Consider the following 20,968-nt stretch of genomic DNA (forward strand, 5'->3'; position numbering starts at 1 on the left):
GCTGCGTGTGATTTGGGACAAGCTGCTCCATCTCTCAATCCCTCAGCTGCAAAAAAGGAGACACTGATACCTACCGTCAAACACCTGCTATGAAGTAAAACATGAGGAAAGTATTTTAGCCTTAGGGAGATGTCCACTCAGAGCGAGTTTGGTCATTATGATGATGAGGATGTCTGTTAATAAATTGAGCTAGACCAAAAAGGAGAAATCACCTTAAAGTAGAAACGTTTTAAGCCAATGAACATTTCCTTTTGGATGCATTGCAGAATATTCTATTCATTTTTTTAATAAACCATGTTTTGTCCATTAATAATAGATTTACAGGTTCATGGACAAGTCTCCAGAAAAAGAATTAGAGGCCTCTAACCTCTGAATACTAAGAAAGTAAATTTTAAAAAAAATCAGGGGGGAGATTATACCTCATTTGGGAGAGTATGTGCTTAGCGTGCATGAGGCCCTCAGTTCAGTCCCCACTAACTCAATTTAAAAACTTTTTTTTTTAAGAAATGGAGAATTAAAGCAAAAAGATGGAGGAATACAGAAATTTTTTAGAGACTCATCTCAGATTTAAGATGGGGAAAAAACCATCCATTTCTCAGAGGAAATCTTGAGAACTATGTAAAGTGAATCTGAGATATCTAGTCTTCTTACATTATTCATGAATTCATATTACAAAGTCTTAAAACTGCCTGATAACACACAGTTGTGACTCTGATCATAACAGCTGCCAACACGGATCTAGCTCCGGCTAGGAATGCTCTGTTCTGACATCTCTGCCCCTGAGGCCTCACCAGGCTGAGAGCACTAAATTCAGTCATTCATGAGCATCTCGTGTAAGTCCTCCCTTTGTGCTCCTCACTCTCCACTCACCAGCCCCTCTGAGGGAAACACTGTTATCATCATCTCCACCCGCAGATAAGGCCACTGAGGCACAGAGACTAAACCTGCTCCAGGTCATATTGGCATTAAAGGACGTCTGTATTTCTGCTGTTTTGCTTTTGACAAAGGAATCTGAGATATCAATTCAAGGGAGACTCTTAAATAATAAAATATGTCAGGTCTTCACCTCAAAGAGCACATACTATAAATTCCTGATGTAGGATGAGGCTGCCGCCACAAACTGACTCAGCTTGAAATTAATATCCAAGATGAAGCAGCGGATACACGTAAATATTCACGATTGTCAACTCCGCTCACGGGTCTGGGCCCTTCACTGACTGAACGGGGGTGAATACTCCACCCGTGTCAGGGAGGGAAGCGCGGCTTTTCCAGGTCTCCCCAGGGCTTCACGGGCTATTTCCCCCAACAGAGTGTCCTCAACAATTAAAAAGCTCTCAAGATTTTTACACCATGCAAAACTGAAATACATTTCTGCCGATGGAGCACTTTCTCAGGCTTAAACTTATTTTGCCTGCACTCAGCAGGGGGGGTAAAAGAAACAAGACTCTGCAAAGTCTCTGATTCTCACCACTCACACTAGTAGAAAGGCCACTGCACAAGATGTCTCTTCAGAGTGCAGGGTGAGAAGAAAATAAAGCCACCCCCAACCACAGGCACTCACAGGGACAGAGCTCAGCAATCTTCTGCACACTCACGGTTGTGCAGCCCTCATCACCATCTATTTCCAGAACACTTCATCACCCCAAAAGAATCCCCCTTTCACTAGCAGTCACTCCCTAACCCCCCTCCACCTAGCCCTTTGCAACCATCACCTGCTCTCCGCCTCTGCATGTGCCTATTCTGGGCATTTCAGATCACTGAAGTCAACAATATGTGGCCGTGTGTGTCTGCTTCCTTTCACTTAACATGCTGTTGTCAAGGCTCGTCCATGTTGAAGTGGTATCAGCATCTCTTTTTTTTTTGAAAACGTTAAAGTTTATTAGAGGGCTGTAAGTACTATCAAAAAGAGTAGAGTGGAGCATAAGTGATTGTGTTTCAAAGGGAAAAGGGCGGGTTGAGCAGTCAGAGTGGACTTCCCAGAAGAGGTGGCCTTTTTCATTTTCCTCTTTTTCTTTTTTATTCACTCTTACTTCTGAATAATGTTTCACTAAATGGAGATTCTACATTCTGTTCATCCATTCAGCAGCTATGTATGGAAGAGGTCCAGAAGGATGAGTGTAAGAGGCGACTTGCAGGGATGGCATTTAAACAAAGGGCAAGATGTGCTTTCAAAAAAAAAGCCAACAAACAGAGGTGCAAGGAAATTCAGTGCGTTTCTGAGCAAAGTGCATGCTTCCTTCAGCAGGACAACCGTGCAGGGCTGTGGCGGATATTGGCAGGGATCACTGCGTGGGAGTCACCTGAGAAGACTCCCCACTGCACGCAGCTCAGCCAATTCTCCTCCCTCATCCTGTATTGTTAGAGCCATGTTTCTAGGTTTCTCTTATTTCAAGTAATAGCACTTTAACTACATTTCTGTTCATCTGCATCAGACCACTTTACCTCCAAGGCACAGAAAATTATTCACTAACCGGAGCAGCTCCAGGACATAACCGTGATGGATTAGGGAGTCCTGCAGCATCCCAGCCTGCATGCACAAACCCCACATGTGCCCTGGTGATGTCCGGAAAATTAAACGCATGGAAATATCTCACTGCTGGTACATGACATCTGCCTTCAAATTGCCCCAAACTCATGCTGGCAAAGCACTAGTCAGCCCTCTCACTACAAAAGAAAAAAAAAATGCTAAGAAGGCAAATTTAGGCTCTTCCATTGAAAACCAGCAACCATCAATGCCAGTATCTGAGCTGGAATGCTCCTGACTTCTAAAACCACTGCGCCGTTACTTTTCAAATGTGGAAGTCATATATGTATTCCACGTAGATGATATTACAGTAGGATTTTTCTTTTCAAAATTTCCAGTTGCAACATTAGCACAAGAAAGTTTATGTTTCAGCTTTAAAAAAATCAGTTATCTTCCACTTTCTTAATTTTGAACCTATTATTATTTTATAAATGGAGCTATGCTGCATAATATAAACAAACTGTTTGAATTCTGCAAACAAGACCTTTATGACCTCACTATTTCAGAGCAAACTTTAATGATGTTTTGAGAGGTGGGGCCTGGGGTGCTCACTAACAGCTCTTTAAAAACTGAAAACGATGTGCTATTAAGTAATGCAAAGGCTCTAACTCCACATTAGCTCAGAAACCAAAGAAACTACACCAAAGCCTTAATTTATCATTTTTAAATTTTGCTATTCTTTGGAATATTAAATTTCTTTAAAGATATGATTTTTTTTTTGAGAAAGACAACAGCTGTATTAAGTTTCTTCTCACCAAGAAAGCAATCTTTATCAAGAAAAATACCCCATGGAAATCGAAATGACGGGAGATTTGTAGCTAAGTGAACATGCAGATCTGAACAGAAATCTAAATCTTATCAGATCTCACTCGAACGAACTCAACAAAGTCCTGGGCTACCCTGGAACTTAGCTCTTCTGTTCCAAAAGTTGGCTGAGCTAAGATCATCACACAAGGCAGGGAAGGAGAGAAGAGGAAAGTCCACCTGGCAGCCTCCATCTCTTTTCTTCCAGCCAAAAGTCGCCTCTCAGGCGACCCCGTTAATAAGCCCTCCCCATAAGGAAATCCGGCATCCACAATGCCCCTGCCGTCCCCAAGCAGCCCTGACGCCCCTCTCCCAGCCTGTGAATGGTCTTGTAGTGGCCCCCCCAGTTGGTGGCACCCTCCCCCTCTTCCCCGCTACACACACACACACACACAAACACACAGAGCAACGGCAGCCTTCCCAAATAACAAAGTTGATTACATCACCCCACTTCAAACCCTTCAGAGTCTCCCTGGTGGAATTCTAGCCCCGCCCCCGACACTGATCACCCAGCCTCACCCCAGTTCCCAGGTCCCCAGTGACCTCAGGGACCCCCTGTACTGCTCCTAATTCCCACTTGCTTCCAGGCTCATTTTGATTGTTTCCCAAGGAAGACTTCCCTCCCTCCAACCTCCGCAACTTGTTCCTCTATTCCTAGAACATTCTAGGCTAAGTCAACTTCTGACACTGCTAAGCTCACCAGAAGCCAATACATTTTGCTTACTAATGTGGGTCCACCCACTCTCCACTAGACACACAGAAGTGCGCGTGTTATGAATAAATGAATGACGGGGTGGGTCTCAAAGGGACAGACAGACCTGCTCTCGCCCTTCCCGACCCTTCTGTCTGTAGAATATCAGAAGCAAAACCAGAAGTACCTTTCCTGATGGTCACTTCCTGCTGACACCCTTCACTGACTCCAGTGTCTGTTCAAATAAAACCCAACGTCTTCCAAAGCCATTCACCCCAGGCTCTCTCCAGGGTCCTCCCAAGCAGGGGAACACTCCACCCTGGACCACACAGGACACTCTCCCCAGGTCCCCACACCACAAGCCTCCAGGCCTCTGCCCGGGCTGCACCTGCCACCTGAGCCACACTCTTGACTCCTTCTCCTGGCTGACACTTACTCTGTCCTCACGATTGAATGTAGAGCCCATTTCTTCCAGGAAGTCCTCTCTGATAATGTCTTTTAGGTCTTGGCAGGGCTCCATCTATAGCAACAGTACATGGTGACCAACTGGGTGTTTGCCCACTCCTTTGAAACCACGAACTCTTGGGGGCCACGTGGGAAGGAGTGAGAGATTACAAGAGGGGTGGGGGAAGCAAAATCAAAAATCACAACCCAAGTCCCAAATTCAAGGATTCTTTCTCAGAAAAAAGTATAAACTATTTCACACGTGTGCAATTTGGCTACTATTTTTGTGGCTTGTGGACAGCAAGAGCTTGGTGTTCTAGTCCAAAACCCGGGTTACATGCAAAGAAATGTATATATTCATATCCAAAGGAAACCAGAGCTGTTCAACAACAGTTTGCAGTTAGAATAGAAAGGAACTTTGATAAAGGCAATCTCTCTCTCCCTCTTCTTTCTTTTCTGGCATCATATAATTTTAGAAGTATTTGCGTGACTAAGAGATGGCTACAGCCCGTGATTCTGCACTGGAGTGTTTGGGGCTGAGGAAGCCCACATTACATTCACTGCGTAAATGCAATCACACCAACACACTGATAGGTGCCGTGGTGGTGGAGCTGATGTTTCAAAGCAGGCAACCTTACTCTGTAAGACAACTCTAAATAGAAAGTAAGAATTGCAATGTTCTGTACTGAATTTCATTCGATATATGGGTCATTAACTGATAGAATATCTTCACTAATGTAACCCAAAAGTAAATTGTCAACGTCGATTTTCTTCATCTGACCGTTTTATGCTAACTTTGGATATCAAACCCTCACTCCATATGGAAAGCTCAGGCCTACGCTGCAGCAGTTACATCCCGTGGAAGAAAGCCGATCAAGGGAGAACTGGAGAGTTTCCCTTCAGAAGCTGTTAAGTCTGGTTTTGTACCTGTACGTCATTTGAAACCACGTCATCATCAAGCAGTAAGACCTTACCTCTGTGGGGCGAAAAGCACTGCGGTGCTTCTGAACCATCAAAGAACACTGAGCTTTGTGAAACTGTCCTGAGGCACTTAACTCGTATTTTTTGTGAAAGGCTCCAAAACTGACCCAATTCACCAATCCAGGTACAACAGAGAGGTACCGGAATTAGTAGAGAGAACATGCCTTTGAAGTCTGACAAGGCCCTGCTTGAATCCTGCTACAGCATTGACTAGCCGCTAAACGGACCAATTCCTTAACCCCTCTGAGAAGTCTTCCCAATCCGCAAAAGGGAGCTGCCATCGCCCACCTGGGAGGCATGGATGAGAATGCAACACGCAAGTAGGGCTGCCGACTGGTACCTGACACGGGGCCTGACTAGCTTCCCTCCGCTGCCCTTCTCCCCCTTTAAACTTGCACTGTTCCCCCTGGTAAGGATCAAACCCCTGGAAAAGACTGCCCGAATCTTCTGTGAATCCCTGAATACATGCATTACCCTTAGGAGGCCAGAAAAACAACTGCCTCCTCCCCAGTCACTATCAATGTTCTTAAGAGTCTGGGTATTTTTAACTCTATCTTTCAGGGAGACTATTCCAGAACTTTGCACGCACCATTCTCCAGGTTGGCTCCCCTCCCAGTGCCCATCTCTTCTCACCTCAGATCCTCTGTCTGATTGCCTTCTGTTCATTGGAAAGCGAGTCCAGTAGGGTGGCGACTCCCAAGGACGCCCTCCCTCCCTCACAGGTGAGTGTGACTACTTCCTCCCCACTCCAACTCCAGCTTCTTAGAAGTCTACCCTCCCGGACCCTGCAGAATCTGCATCTTCCCAAGACACACACGTTGTCAAGACCCTCCTTTCAGATTTCTTCCAGGCTGGCCCTGCCCAACCCCCGGCCCCTTAAGGATAAATGGCATTAGTCTGAAAATCGCAAATGCCGCAGACTGACACACCAAAGCTGCATGGTCTGGGCTTTCCTCCAACCAAGGCACAGCCCTGCCCCACCTCAGCCTCAGTCTGCAGCTCTCAAGATGATCTAATTCACATGCGCGGCTGTGAACACCAGCTAAGAATGACGACTCCCAACGTGTATCTCTAGTCCGGCTCCTTCACCTGAGCCCCATGGCCATAGACTCGAGTGCCTCTTTGAAGTCCTAACTTGGATGACAAATGGCATCTTAAAAATGCCTCATGTCCGCCATTTACTCTGGAATTCGATTCCTGGCAGGTACCTCCCAGACACCCCATTTTAGTAACAGCCCCAGAACCCACCTATGTGTTTGAGGTCACATTCAATTTCCACTGTTCCCTCCCCCAAACCCTGCCCTGGAATCAGTCCTGTTTATATCCGTCGCTAAGCCCAACTCAAGTCTGGTTCTGCAGGGACCATGGCCGGAACCCCACAAGCTCACAGCATGGTGCACTGAGTCACAGTCCTCCAAAGGGTGCTCCCTGGAGGGGGAGGCATCTCCTGCCACTGGTCACCTCAGAAGGCACTGTGTTCTCAGAAAGGAGGCCCAGGAGAGGGGACTCAACGTTCTACCATGGTCTGAGTTTTGAAGGGCCCGAGGTGTGGGGGAACTCCTAATTAGCGGACAAACTTGCCAGTAAGCAGACGAGGATGGAGGAACCCAGGCAAGGCTGTTCTCACTCCGACCCCTGGGCTCTCGGGAGCCACGGGAAAGGCCTGTGTCCAGGGCATAGCCCGGCCATCACAGATCCCAGCCTGCATTTGCCAACCCGGACAGACTAGACTCCTTCTACTTGCGACATTTACTTCTGATCTGTTCCCCACCCACAATGTGATGGACTCCTTCAGATATTCTCTCCTGTCTGAAGCGAGACAAATTCAGTGAAAAATGAAGTGTCCACATTTGGACCAGAGCATGAAAGGAGAAACAAGGCCTCATGTTCAGCATGATGGTGGTGGCCAAACACTTTCACCGGGTGAGATGAACCATGGTGGGCGTGAGAATCCAAGGTCCTAGGTCGGCCAAAGCATCTTCCTTCACAGTTGACTGGGGTGTTGGAGACTCACTACCACAAACTAACGACAAGGCCGACAGTGGTTGACGTCAGCTGCAACAGACACGGAGTCAGCTATTTACTGCCAACATGGGTTAAAAGTAAAGGCCGGTGCAGGGAGGCCTGCACGGCTGCTGAGGCAAACCACAGACCCGGCTCTGAATGCCCACTGACTGGAGCAGGGTGGAAGCTACGGTCCCCTTTAGCAGTCCCTATGTCCACCAGATCCAGGTGAGCCAGCTACTTAGGAGAAGGGCATGTTGTCCTGATACTCAGATATACCAGCCTCGTAAAGGGAACAGAAGAGTGGCATGGATTTTAGACCCACTTCTGCCTCTTTATGAAGGCAAAGTAAAGTAAATGGCAAGGGAAGTAAAATGCAAAAAAAAAAAAAAATTAAATAACAAAACGGTGACTGCTTCCTCCAACAGCTGCTCACCCCTGAGCCTGCCACTTCCTCACCAGTGACCACCGGCCAGGCAGCGCCGTCACGTGCGTCACACAGCGACAGCCAGGAACCGAGTGCCAAGCACGTTTGTGTAAAAGAAGGAATGGAGCAAGATGCTTCAGAATTTGACTTTACAAGTTTAAATACTCCATGAAAAACATCCCTCAGCAGCCGCCTAAATGAATTCGCATCTCACTTCTTCAAAACAATCAAACAAATTTAATAAGGGCGCATTTGTCACCAAATATAAGGAGGACCAAACTGGTTCCTTAAAGCAAGGATTTTAAGAGGTATCAAACACCAGTGGGTGTTGTGCCAAAAAAAATTAGAAAATAAAAAGATGACAAGGATAATACATGGATCAAGGCAGCTGTTAAGTTTTTGCTTTTTAAAGCGATGGAGACAGCACGGAGGGTGATCTAGCTATTTCCAATACAGGGTGTGCACAGCCCACATTTTCAGACGCAACAACATGCTCACAGGGCAGTACAAGAGAAAAAGGAATAAAGAAAAAGGAAAAGAGGAACAAGAGAAAATTAGAAACACACAAGAACCAAAATGACTTTGACAGCACGTACAAGAATATACGTGAGTGTGTGAGGCCAGGGACGCGGGGCTGGTGAGACCCACCCTCACCTCCTGCTCCAGGGAGAGCAGGGGCCTGAGGGGAGCGGCGCTGCCGGGGGACCCCAACGTGGTCAGCGCCCCTAACCAAATCTCCACATACATGGGTCTAGGCAGGTCTTAAGCTACAAATTGTGGTCACATTTCAGGCTGGACAGTTTTACGCACTTCCACCAAGAGTAGCAGGAGAGAATTAGGCTCTGTTCCTGCACCAAAGCATTGTTTAAAAAATTAATGTCTGCAGAATAGTAAAAGCAACAATGGAGTAAAAGTGACTGGAGGAGAACGTGTTTGACCCGAGCTCACTGGCTGCGTTATCTCACTGACGTTAAGATGCTGGCTGAGGCCTTACGGTACCAAAACAGACAGACGCACCAGGAGGGAGGTTTAATGCGCTGCTATATTTTGATGCCGAGAGCCATGCCTGGTACACGAGGTTCTGGGTAAACAATGGTGACTGTGTCAACCACTATGGTCTAAGCACATATCCAGCTACTCCTCCAAATCCCAAGGACAGACTTCAAAAGGCAAAAACAAGCAGGAATTCTCTGGTGGGTCCACAGACTCAGAGCCAAGCAGTTGCTGAGCAAAAATGTCACCAGTGCCTCCTGTGACAAAAGAGGAGGCACTGGCATGGGGGCTGGGGCAGGGCTCCAGGCTTCCACTGCTCACCCACCAGTCTGTCCAGGGGGAGAAGGTGGTCCCTGCTTACGTTGCACCGATGCACCTACCTTGACTGACGCCTGGTGGATCAGCAGGAGGTGACATGTGAGGTGAACGGAGCCAGCCTCGGTGTAGCACGGTGCTGGCAGCTGTGCCCTCAGCAGTGCCCAGGCTCCTAAACCTGACACCTTATCTCCAAGGAGCAGATGGGGAGCGCGGGCATGTAGATCACAGGGCCCTGTGAGGACAAGAACAGATCATGGCCACGACATGCCTTGCCCCTTCCTTAAGCATGTCCCGGAGGAACAGAAAATTCATCCAGAGCCCGCTAGGCACCTCACGCAGGTGGGACTCGGGTCCTCTTGCCTATCACTCACAGGGCTGTTCTGGATATTCTTTTTATCAATTCTCTGGCATCTTCTCCTCCAACTTACCAACAACCAGAAAGTAGAATCTGATCTTAGTTAAGTTCAAGAATCACAGAGCACCGCCTCCACAGCGGGCCCGGCAGCACGTGCCAGGTCGTCCGACCATCACCTGTGGGACCGCCATGAGCCCTCTCCAGACTCAAGGACCAAGGCCGTAGGCCGGGGGTACACAGATTCCCTCACTCTCCCCAGCAAAGGGGGACCACCTCCCGGCAAAGGCACCTCACCCTCTTCTGCCCGAGGGACAGCACAATAGATACATGGGGAAACAGAGCAGAAGTTGGGGGGTTAGGCAGCCCAGAAGAGCTCGTCTGTAATTCCGAGGCAAAGTGGGGCCGTTGACTTAATCACAGGGACAAAGTGAGGATGAACATTTCTCTGCTCTTTCCCATACTCCGTGATACGCCTTTCCCTGCATAAGCAGTTCATTCGGAGGTCCCTGGCGGTGTTTCTGATGTCCTAACATGGTATACTGCCTGTCGGGCAGGAAGAGAGGGCCTGAGCCGAACAGGTGCTGAGCCTGGGAGGCAGGAGACACTGGCTCCAAGCCAGCTCAACCAGCGTCTCGTTCTGCCTCTCGGGATTCAGCATCTCATCTATAAGCAAAGGGATGAGACTGTCCCAGGAAACGCTGCCCAATAGAAATGAAATGAGAGCCATGTAAAGAAAGTTTCCCAGTTGCCACATTTAAAATGGTAAACAAAGAAACAAACCAACAAACAAAAAACAAGTACTAGAAACTGATTTTAAGAACATATCTTATATAATCTACTGTATGTAAAATACTATCATTTTGACATGTAATCAATAGAGGAAGCAACAAGATAGTTTATATGCTTTTAGTAGACAAGCCTCAGCGTCTCATGTGCATTTGAACTACAGCACATCTCAGCTCAGACCAGCCTCCTCCCCAGTGCTCCTAGCATCAGTGGCTGTGGCTACTCTATTGAACAGCAACTCCAGGGGTCCCACCAGGGTCCTGGCTGAAAAGCAGGAGTAAGTGCTCTAACACTATCACTAAAAGAATCTCTCTGAAACAAAGGTGGATTCACTTTTAGATGTCTGTAAAACGGCGGGCTGCACCTCCCTCCCCCCTTGGATACAAGACAGTCCGATTCCGTGCTGATCCCTTTCTGGATGGAGAGAAGAAACCCGGCACACAGCCAGGGTGGACTGGCCTCCAGGTAAACTTACCTGCTGTCTGTGTCCAGTCCCATGAATTCCTCCTTCTCAAACGGCATGCAGAGGATTGGGATCTTGTCCCCAGACTTGTCAGGGGCCCCATCCAGCCACTTGGACTTGAGCAAGATGAAGAGCGACTCAGTGAATTCCTCGATCCTCTTCTCCATCACCCTGCAGTCCTCGTAGATTGAAGGCCACGTCGGTGCGCGGCTGCTTGGCTTACCTCCCCATGCAGCACAAAGACAAAGAGCTGAGAGTCATTAAGCGTGATGCCATACAGCTCCTCTGCACGTGGAGCTTCTCGAAGGCCTTGGCCGAGAGGCAGTCGGTAATGGTGACAAGGCCCAGAAACATGCGGTGGGTCTGGAAGACGCTCCATCCATTCTTGGGCGCATAGTGGTACCTGTAGTGCGTACAGAGTGCGCCCTGGGAGCTGCACGGGCTGATTTGGCTCACCAAGGAGATTCGCTTATAGATGCAAAAGAAATTCTCCTCTGAGATGATCCCCACTGGTTTGACCACCACGGGAAGAGTCTCATAGTCCTCAGCACACTGCACGTAGTCAGGGATGCTCCTGTAGCAGGCCCTGCCGAGAGGGGAGAGGAGATTGAGGTAAATATTGTACTGTGGGCTGCGGGTGCCTCTGGGTTGCGGTGACCTGTTGTGTACCAGCCAGAAGGCAGGGGAAGCCCAAGCAAATCCAGGGGTACATTTTGTCCTTCAGAGCCTGCACATGGCTACCGTAGCTCGGATCAGTTTACCCAGCTTTTGGTCTAGGCTTCCTGCCCCTGCAGACAAGGGTCATTTCTTGTTTTCTGTTTCAAAGCACTTAGCAAGGCCCTGATGCAAAGTCATTGCTCAAAAATGCGGAATAAAGAAATGAAAAAAGGAACTGCTTTCCGCAACCCCCTTCAGCAGAATATAAAGAAAAGGACAACAGTAGGAGCAAAAGATCTGGATTTCAATTCCAATTTATTTGAACCCCTAAGCTGCAGAATAATGGATAAGAAAACTTGCCTTGGGGAGGAGGGTACAGTTCAGTGGTAGAGGACATGCTTATCATGTACGAGGTCCCAGTACCTCATTTTAATAAATGAAACAAATAAATAAACCTAATTACTCTCCTCAAAAAATAGTTTTTAATTCAAAATTCAAAAAACACCTTGCAATTGACACAACATTGTAAACTTGACTACACTTCAATTAAAAAAAAAAAATTCTTGCCTTACAAGAATATATATGGATTACGGAAGTTTGCAAATGTAAAATGCCTAGGGTACCACCTGCATAAAAAGGGGTGACTACAAATTTACTATCCCTCCTTTATGAGCTATATTTCCTTCGGGGGAGTAATAACCTCTCAGAGCTAATTTTCTCAGATTTAAAAAAAAGTAAATATTACCTGATTCTCAGTACTGCTGAAGAATCAGATAACCCTATGAAAGCATCTGACCCACAGAGGTTACTCAATAAATGTTTGTTGAATGAGTGAATAAACAATCAAAATGAATGCTGCTCCCTGCCAGACCATCATAATGGTACTGCTTGGAAATCACAAGCCCACGTTCCACCCGTCTCTACACTAACCATGTGGGTGACCTGGGCAGGCGTGTGTGCTTCTCTAAGCCCCAGTTTAATCGTGAATAGAAATGATGGCAATAACACAAACCTCAAATTGTTAGTGAGTCAGTAATGAATCGTACCCCAACTTTGCAAGATGGAACCATTAAGGAAAACTGGGAAAAGGGTCCATAGGCCCTCTCCATATTATCTCTTACAACTACATGGGAATCTACATTATATCTCAAAATAAAACTTCTACTTTTTTAAAGAAGCTATTGAGGTTAAATGTGCTCACTGTCTCAAAAAAGGAACACACAGAAGAAATAGGTCAATGCCCAGCACATGAGATACACTCAGTTAACATTCCCACTGAACCCACTGGTCCCTCCAACTTCAGAGCAAGAGGATGGGTCCTCGTGGCAAGAGGCCACTGCACCTGAAGCTAACAAAGCTAATGGTGCTCACTTCCAAGAGCCCCTGTCACCACACTTGTTCTAATTTTCTATTTGTAATATTTTTCCTTTTTATTAAGTAGAAACTCCCAATTGCATAGCCTTCACCTGACTAGACATCAAGATGGCAGCCCTTTAAAACCTGACCACAGAGATCAGGATGGCAGCCCTTCTTGGTGAAACAATAAAATGAAAAGCCATTTCCACAAGACCTCTGTGTAAATCTACTAGGGAACTTCATCCTGGACTGAGGAAGAGGACTGGGGAGGAGGGGCCAATCTGGGGCATAGAGAACTATGGGCCACCTGTCCCACGATGGACTTTAGACTCAACCATCACCCTCCAGGAAATTTAAAATACACAGCGACATAGTGCGATGGGCAAGATTTTTTTTGTTTTAAATCCCTGAATCCCTTGCAGGTCTTGTTTCTACTGAGACACAAATAGATTATGTGTATAATGTTTCACAAAAGCCTTAAAATATTATCACCCCAACTTGACACATTAAGAAACTGAGGTAGAGAGGTTTGTCATATTGTGCAAGATTAAAGAGAGGCCACGACAGACACCATATTTAAATCCAAGCCCCTGCTCCAGTGCTCACACTAGAAAGTGTGACATACTGCCCCTTTTCCGCCCTCTCCCTGCAATAAATTTCTGAAGAGTATTTTCTGTGCCACCTGGAATCACAATCACATCAATTTTCCACAAAGAGCTATGTCACTCCTTGCAGGAAGTAACAAAATCTAAAGTGTTGGGATGGGAGGAGAGATTTGCATTTTCTGTTTCTCAAAGGAAACATGGCTTTAAAAGAAACTGAAAAGCACTTATCTAGTCTAAGCCCTCATTGTGCAGAGAAAGAAACGGAGGGTCAGAAGAGATGAGGAAAGGGCCTTATTAACAAATATTGCCTCAGCACAGCACCAAGCCAGCCCTGGGCACTACTGGGGGAGGATCTGGGAGGCCCAGGAGAATGAGTGTTAGAAAACGCAAAGAGAAGAAGCATACAAGGCCCTGTCCCTACACCACCATACCATGAAATTCCACCAAATTACCCAGTATGGGGGCAGCCAATAATAAGGTGGGGTAAACAGGTTACAGAAACTTGGAAGTCTCAACCATAGTGGAAATTCCAACATTTACTATTTTTTTTTCCCCAGTTCAAGCATCAACTCAGTGGGCACTCTGTACCAGGGACTACACTAGGCCTGGAGTTCTCCCAAATACAGATCTCTATTACCACGTGTGCAAACCACATAAAGGCCACCAGAAGAAAAGCGCTCACAGATAACATGGAATTACTGAAACTGAAAGCAGCCAAAGAGCATATATTACTAGGAAAAACGGTGCTGCTACAAATGGACTCATGGACATAGAAAGCAAACTGTGCTTAGCAGGCAGGAAAGGGGAGATTAACAGATACACGTTAATAAATATAAAATAAATGACAAGGACCTACTATATAGCACAGGGAACTATATTCAATTTCTTGTAATGAGTTCTACTAAAAACAATCTAAAACATATGTATATACATATGCATATGTTGATAACTGAATCTCTGCTGTACACCTGAAACTAACATTGTAAATTGACTAAACTTCAATAAAAAATAAATTAAAAAAATAAGTAAAAATAAAAGCAACGCCATTAAGAAAAAAAAAAGAATACTGTAATCCCCTTAGCTGTATTTGCTGGAGAATCCTGGTTGCAAGCACCAAGTCCACTGGATCACTCCAGCACTGGCTGTCACTCTTTCTGACCATCAGACAGTCACTTGGCTTCACTGAGGTTACTTTTCTCTTCTGTGAAAGGCTACAGTAGCATCTAACGATGTATAGAATCTCATCATTCACAAGCCCAACAATTAGTGAGGACTTCCCATGGGCCAGGCTCTGGAGAGATGAAAAGATACAGTCCCAGATATATTCATGGGTAGAAGAAATTTATGCCATAAAGACAATAATTCTTCCAGTTTTGATACACAAGTGCATTGCAATTCTGATTAAAATTCCTACCAGATATTTCATGGAATGTAACAAGTTATTTTATGGTCAGGAATAGGCAAGAAACTTCTTTAGAAACACCACTGGGGAGGAGTGGGTATGTCACTCATTTCCACTGGTCTTTCTAATGTGATGAAAACGTTCTGGAATAATAATTGTTGCACAACTGTGAATATGCTAAAAGTTGCTGAATTGTACCATTTAAATGGATGGACTTCATGGTGTTTGAACAATATCACAATAAAGCTGTTATATGAAAACATATTTCTTGACAATTATTTTTCCCTCTATACTACTAGTCTGCCCCACGATTTAAGAAAAACAAAAAACCAAAACAAAACAAACCGTGCCAGGAGCTCTTTAGGACTGCAATGTCCCTGGGTCTCCAAGGCCTCTGGTGGTGCTGTTCCTGTTAACGCACCCTAGCTGGGCTGGGCTAGTTAGGGACTGTAACTATCTTTTTAAAATCGACGGTTACACGTTTCACACTGGGAGTGGGAAGGAAGGAGCATGTCACAGCCTCATGCCTTCAGCTCATTTTTAACCGAACCAAGCCCTGCTTTCAACACTGTAATTCCTGGCACTATAAAAACACGTGACATCAACAAGCACCGCCATCATAACACCTGAAAGTGTTCAAGGTACTTACCTGGGGCAGAAACACTGAGGGAGGAGACAGAAGCTCGCTCAGCACTGAGGATCCACTTTCCCGACTCCACCAGAAGCTGGGCTTTACAGCTGGAGGCTCTCAGCCCAGGGAGCAGCGCCCACGCCGCTGAGCTTGTCCTCAGGGAGCAGGAAAGGGAGAGCAGGGCAGCCCCGGGGTTGCGGGACAGGGAAAGTGGGGGGGCGGTTGGTGGAAACGCGGGCTGCAGCCCCGCTCGGAGGCCAGCCCCAGCCCCAGCCGCCTGCCCCAGTTCGGGTCCGCAGACCCCGCCCGCCCGGGACACAGCCCGCCCAGGGGCGGGGACCGGCCGGCGGCCGAGGAGAGGCAGCCCGGGAGGAGAGGACTCGCGGGCGGGAGAGGGGAAGGGGACGCCAGCCACGGATTGAGGGGAGCCCGGCTGGGTGAGAGGCTGCAGGTGCACACCTGGCCATGGACAGGTGTGGCCGGGGAGCCGGGGTAGGTGGCGCGGGCAGAGGGGTCTGGCCAGAGCAATTCAGCTGAACACAGGCTGACTGGTGCCCTGAGGGGCTGTGACATGCCGACCGCCCTCCCGCAGCCGCCTGACCCCTTTCCCGGGAGCCCCCCACCTTGCACTTCCACAGCCAGAGGCCCCGGCCCCGGGAAGGAGCTAAAGGCCTACCGGTCGACAGAGCTGAGAAGCCTTTGGGGCCAATCCGAGGCTCGGAGCTGGAGCTTCCAACCCGCGGTCGAGCTGGCACCGACTGCCCATGCGCAGGAGGGCCAGTGATCCACTCTGGGTTCTGCGAGAGAAGGTGGGGCAGCGAGGGAGGGAGAAGATGGGAGGGGGAGGAGAGGAGGGGAAAAGTGGAGGGAGACAGATGGACCGGAAGAGCAGAGAAAAGGGATGGATCTGGAGAGGGTAGGGTCGTAGCGGAGATGGAGAGAAAAAGCTTTACCTCTGGGGGCACCCCGAAGGAGGCGGCAGTCCTGCCTCTGTACCATTCTGTTACCCTTCAAGGCCCACAGCTCATGTTTTACCTCTCGGATCCAGCCCTCCATCCGATGCTTCTGCAAAACCCCTATGGGTATCACACCCATGGCCCCCACGCGGAGCTGGGTTTTCTGTTGCTCTGGGAACCAAGCACCCGCAGGTGTTGTCGCTCAGAACTACCTTGGGAAGAGTACCTATTCCCCTTTTACACGCTGGGAAACAGGCAGGCATGATCTCTGCTTTAGTTCCACTCTCCCAGGTGTTGGGCTGGCGGGGAGCGGGGTGGTACAAGATCAGAGCCCCAGACAGAGCCGACTGCCTGAGTGTTGGTGCACAGTCCCCATCCCTCCTGGGTAAACCACACCCCACCCTAGTGGAACCATCAAGGGCTCACAGTAGTTCCCTGGGTGTGGGAGAGCTATCCTCATGTAAAGGAAAAGCCCAGCTGGGCTAACAAGCTAAGTCACAAATCTAAGTGTGATAAGTGTCGGTTTACTGATCTAAATTCTGCTGGGCTAACTCGTAAATCTGAAGTTTAGTGTCAGTTTACTGGGCTAACAAGCTAACTCGTAAATCCAACCTCAACAGGTGTCAGTAACGTGATCTATTACAAGTTGATAAGCTCCAGTGTACAGATTCCTTGCTTTTTGTTGTTTGAGCCTTATTGGGTAATACCCCTTACTTGTAACTAACCCTTTAAAACCTCATGTGCATGTCTTGGAGTTGCTCAGAACTTCGGAGCAGAAGCCCCTCTGAGCCCGCCGGCATAATAAATCTGAATACTCCAACCCCCCCAGTGGTGCTTGTTTCTTGGCTGGCCTGTTGTTTCCATAACACTCAGTTCCAGTGCCCAGGTTGCTAGGTAGATAGGAGTGTTACCGAGTCCAAATTCATTCTCCTCATTGCAGGACAGGCCAATAAGTTGGGAGACCAGGTGTTGGGGCAAGGAATAGCAAGTCTCTGTAGACCTAGATGGCAAAATAATGTCCTGGAAAACCATCTCCCCAAGTCAGAATTCAGGCCCCTTTCCTACGTGCTTGGTTGTTGCAATCTTCCTGGTGTAGGAATTCCTTGTTGTTAGAATCCTTTGTTCTTGCAGCTATCTGCCTGGGTCAAATCTCTGTAAACCTCCAACAAAACAAACGTTATTTTCTATTCTGTAATTTGTTATCTTTTCATGAATGAAAAAGTGTTAAATATCCTTAAAGGTCAGAGCCTTCAGAATAGGCTCTCCTGTATATTTCAGGCTCTAAGCAACATTGTTTTACAAGCAAGATGAAGCCTAGGAGACAGAGCATGGGGTTAAAGTCAAATGAAAAAATCTAATATGCAGTCAGATTTGTTCTGTTCTATTACCCGGGCAGAAGCCACTTGAGGATTTAAATCCCTTTAAGTTAAAAATATCTAAAACTTTAAAGGAATTTACATACATAGTTGGGAATGTGCATACCATATCTGGAAAAGCATCCAAAGGATAGTAAACAGTGGCATCTCCAGGGAGGGCTGGAAGAACAGAGGAAGAGGGTAAACTTCTTTCACTTGTGTAGTTTTGTGCTCTGTTTGAATTTTTTTTAACCATTTGCATGTATTTTTCAGTTAAAAAAATGTGTAATGGAGCAAAGGAGTAATTAGCTCAGCAAATACAGCAGCCATGGAATCACTGAGTCATCACTTTGACTTAAGCCAGGAAGCATTTATTGACTCTCTCCAATGTGCCCAGTGCTGTTTTAAGACTTCTTTTATTATTATTATTTATTATTATTATTACTATTATTATTATTGTTGTTATTTTTATTTTATGAAATAATAACAAGGTATCCCCCACCCCTGCCCAGGGCTGGTGGGAAACCAACTGAGTTTTTATTGAGTTGTTTTCCAAGGAGTAGAGATGAGTTATAAACTGAACACATCTTCAGGGCAAAACAGGCGGAGTGGTTTTACAGCATGCCAGACAGCTATGAAGGGTTTTCAATAAAGGTGCCCAGAGGCTGAGAGAGAAAGCCTCTAGGGCCCGACAAAAAGCTGCCCAAACTGCCTTCTCCATGGCACTACTGAAGTAGGAAAGAACAAATCTGACTCCATATTTGATCTGTTCCTTTGACTTTAAGAAATCCACGTTAATACACTCCGGTCTTTTCATGGGTTATGATGTCACAGAAGAGACAGACAGGTCAACAAGGGACCACTCTGCCGTGATCACTGAGCCGGGGAACGGGATGGGCGGCAAGATGTATGACGCAGCCATAGCTGTGCCCGTGCTTCTAGTCAGGTAACCAAAGTCGCCTCGACAAGGTGTCAAATACTTGTGCCCACGTCCTCATCACCTGACGTGTATTAAAGAGAAATGGAAACCTATAAAAGTCCAATACCCTTGGTGGGTACACCGTCCAAAGAGCAAAGTCACAGTTTGACAACTGGCCATCCCGGTTCCCTGGGATTCATTCTTGGAGAACCTTAGAAACCACTCCTCTGTCCTTAAGAAGTGCTGCATATTTGTCCTATCTATGGCTCAGGGATGGAGCATGTTCAAGTGAACTTTAATGTCTGCACAGATTTGACTGTCTTTCTCCAGTTTCACTTGTCCATTCTAAAGAGGCCTGAGCTAAGTCCATCCTCCGTAAGATCTATTCCCTCCAGTGACAGCTCATTGAGCCTGCAATTAAAAGCCAACTGAACAAGACTGTCTGTCCTCAGCTAAAAAGTTCACCCACCCTTCACTGCTTTCTTAATCTCCTCTCCTGGCTAATTGCAACAGACTAACACCTCCCTCTACCAAGCTCCCCAACTATGTCAGTTTTTCTCCCCAAAGAGAAAGTAAGGTCCATAAATGAGGAGTCAACTCCATAGTCACCTCTGAATTCCTAGCATATAGTAATGTTAATAAATAGAACTATGAATATGGCTTCTTTCCTTTAAAACATTTCCGGTTATTTGAATGAGACCTTGGAAGAGAGGTGTTTGCCGTCCAGTATCTTGATCCACAAGACTCTGGAGGCCTTTTTCGGAATGACTGCTCACTGATTCATTCAAACCACAGCTTCTCATTCCAGGAGTAGCTGTGCTTCTCTGCCAGGAGTTTGTGGTCACTCTCATGCCAGAAGAGCTTTAAAATATATCCTTACTTTGGATTTGTTATTTTTCCCCTCTTCCAACAAAATTGACTTTCCTTACTGTCTTGCCTTGAGGAATGTTTTTTTCCTAGTTCACCCTTTAGTAAACCATGCTTCTCGGGATGGGCTTGGCCTTACATATGATCAGTCATCCAACTCCCAGTGTGAGAGGCTTTGGGCTCACCTCCTGCCCTACTGTCAAGGCAACTGAAACTCAGTACAGGAGCCAACAGGCACCCCAGGGCTTCTAAGGCTCATGTATCACCCAGAATCCCTGCTTTCTGGTTTGTCTTGGCTTCTGAGGATTTCCCCTCACTTTCTTGACAATTAGCTGTGCAGCTTGAAAGATGAGGAAGGAAGGTTTTATTTCTTAATCCGCATTTTAAGAAACTTGTGTAATGAAGGTTTTCACAAGTTTCTACAACCCTCCATTGCCGAGACAGAAAACACACTAGATATTTTCTATGTTTAGCTATCATGTGTATTTTTTCTTTTGTTTACTTAACTGCAAACAGACATCTTTTAATTAAAAAAAATTAAGGCCCCAAATAGGATAGAGAAAGGGCATACAAAATTAAAGGGCAAAGACAGAAAAATGATAAGTACTCTACAAAGTTAATATACTACTTACTCTATTGATCAGATCAGCAATTCTCAGTAACAGCTAATTGAAATATGACCATGAGGTAAAAGGTCTCTCTTGTCAGAAGATGGCTAACAGAAAATAGAATTAAATCAACAAACTAAAATTCTAATTCTGGCGAGGTACAGAAGGCTACCAGCAAAATGTGTCGTCTTCTAGAAAGGAGGGAGGCTCACCAGCACTTTACTGTGGAGCCTGAGCCAATGGGAGGTCGGTGAAGTGAGCTCTGTAAGAACCCAATTAGCAAAGCGGGTGATGAATAAAGAGACGTGAGCTTTGATGACAGAGATGTTACTAATATTCACTTGTCCTGTAAAATATGTCTTCATGTTCAGTGATCAATACCTCGGCGTCCTCAGGGATTAAGATTATAGGAAAATTCACAGCCTGGGCCCAGACCTCCTCTTTGAGCTCGTGACACTGAACTTAGATGTCTCAAGGGCAACTCCAACTCCACCTGCAAAGAGCTGACTTCATGGTGCTCCTCCCATAGCCGTCCTGCCCAGGGCCCCTGGTTGGGGGGCAAGGTCTCTCTGCCTCTCCCAGCTCAGGCCCATCACTCACAGATGTGACTGGACCCCTCCTTCAGGGCCCAGATTTCCTCAGTCACCAAGTCCCACCACCCACACCTGTCCTAACAGATACTCACTGGCACTCACTCAGCACTGACTCTGTGCTGGGTACCATGCTGCACACTGTGCACACGTTATCTCACTGGATCTCCACAGCAGTCCTGGGAGGTCGGTACATCACTGCATTTATTGATTACATACATTGTTTCTCTTC

The 20,968-nt window shown here is 46.7% G+C and overlaps 1 pseudogene; it reads right to left on the bottom strand.

Annotated features, from left to right (window-relative positions):
- LOC135320757 (trafficking protein particle complex subunit 9-like) overlaps positions 1 to 16,207 on the bottom strand; it is a 53,274-nt pseudogene extending 37,067 nt beyond the window's left edge.
- Positions 16,208 to 20,968: the final 4,761 nt, after the last annotated feature.

Source organism: Camelus dromedarius, unplaced genomic scaffold, assembly GCF_036321535.1.
Source record: "Camelus dromedarius isolate mCamDro1 unplaced genomic scaffold, mCamDro1.pat HAP1_SCAFFOLD_53, whole genome shotgun sequence".
Taxonomy (NCBI): domain Eukaryota; kingdom Metazoa; phylum Chordata; class Mammalia; order Artiodactyla; family Camelidae; genus Camelus; species Camelus dromedarius.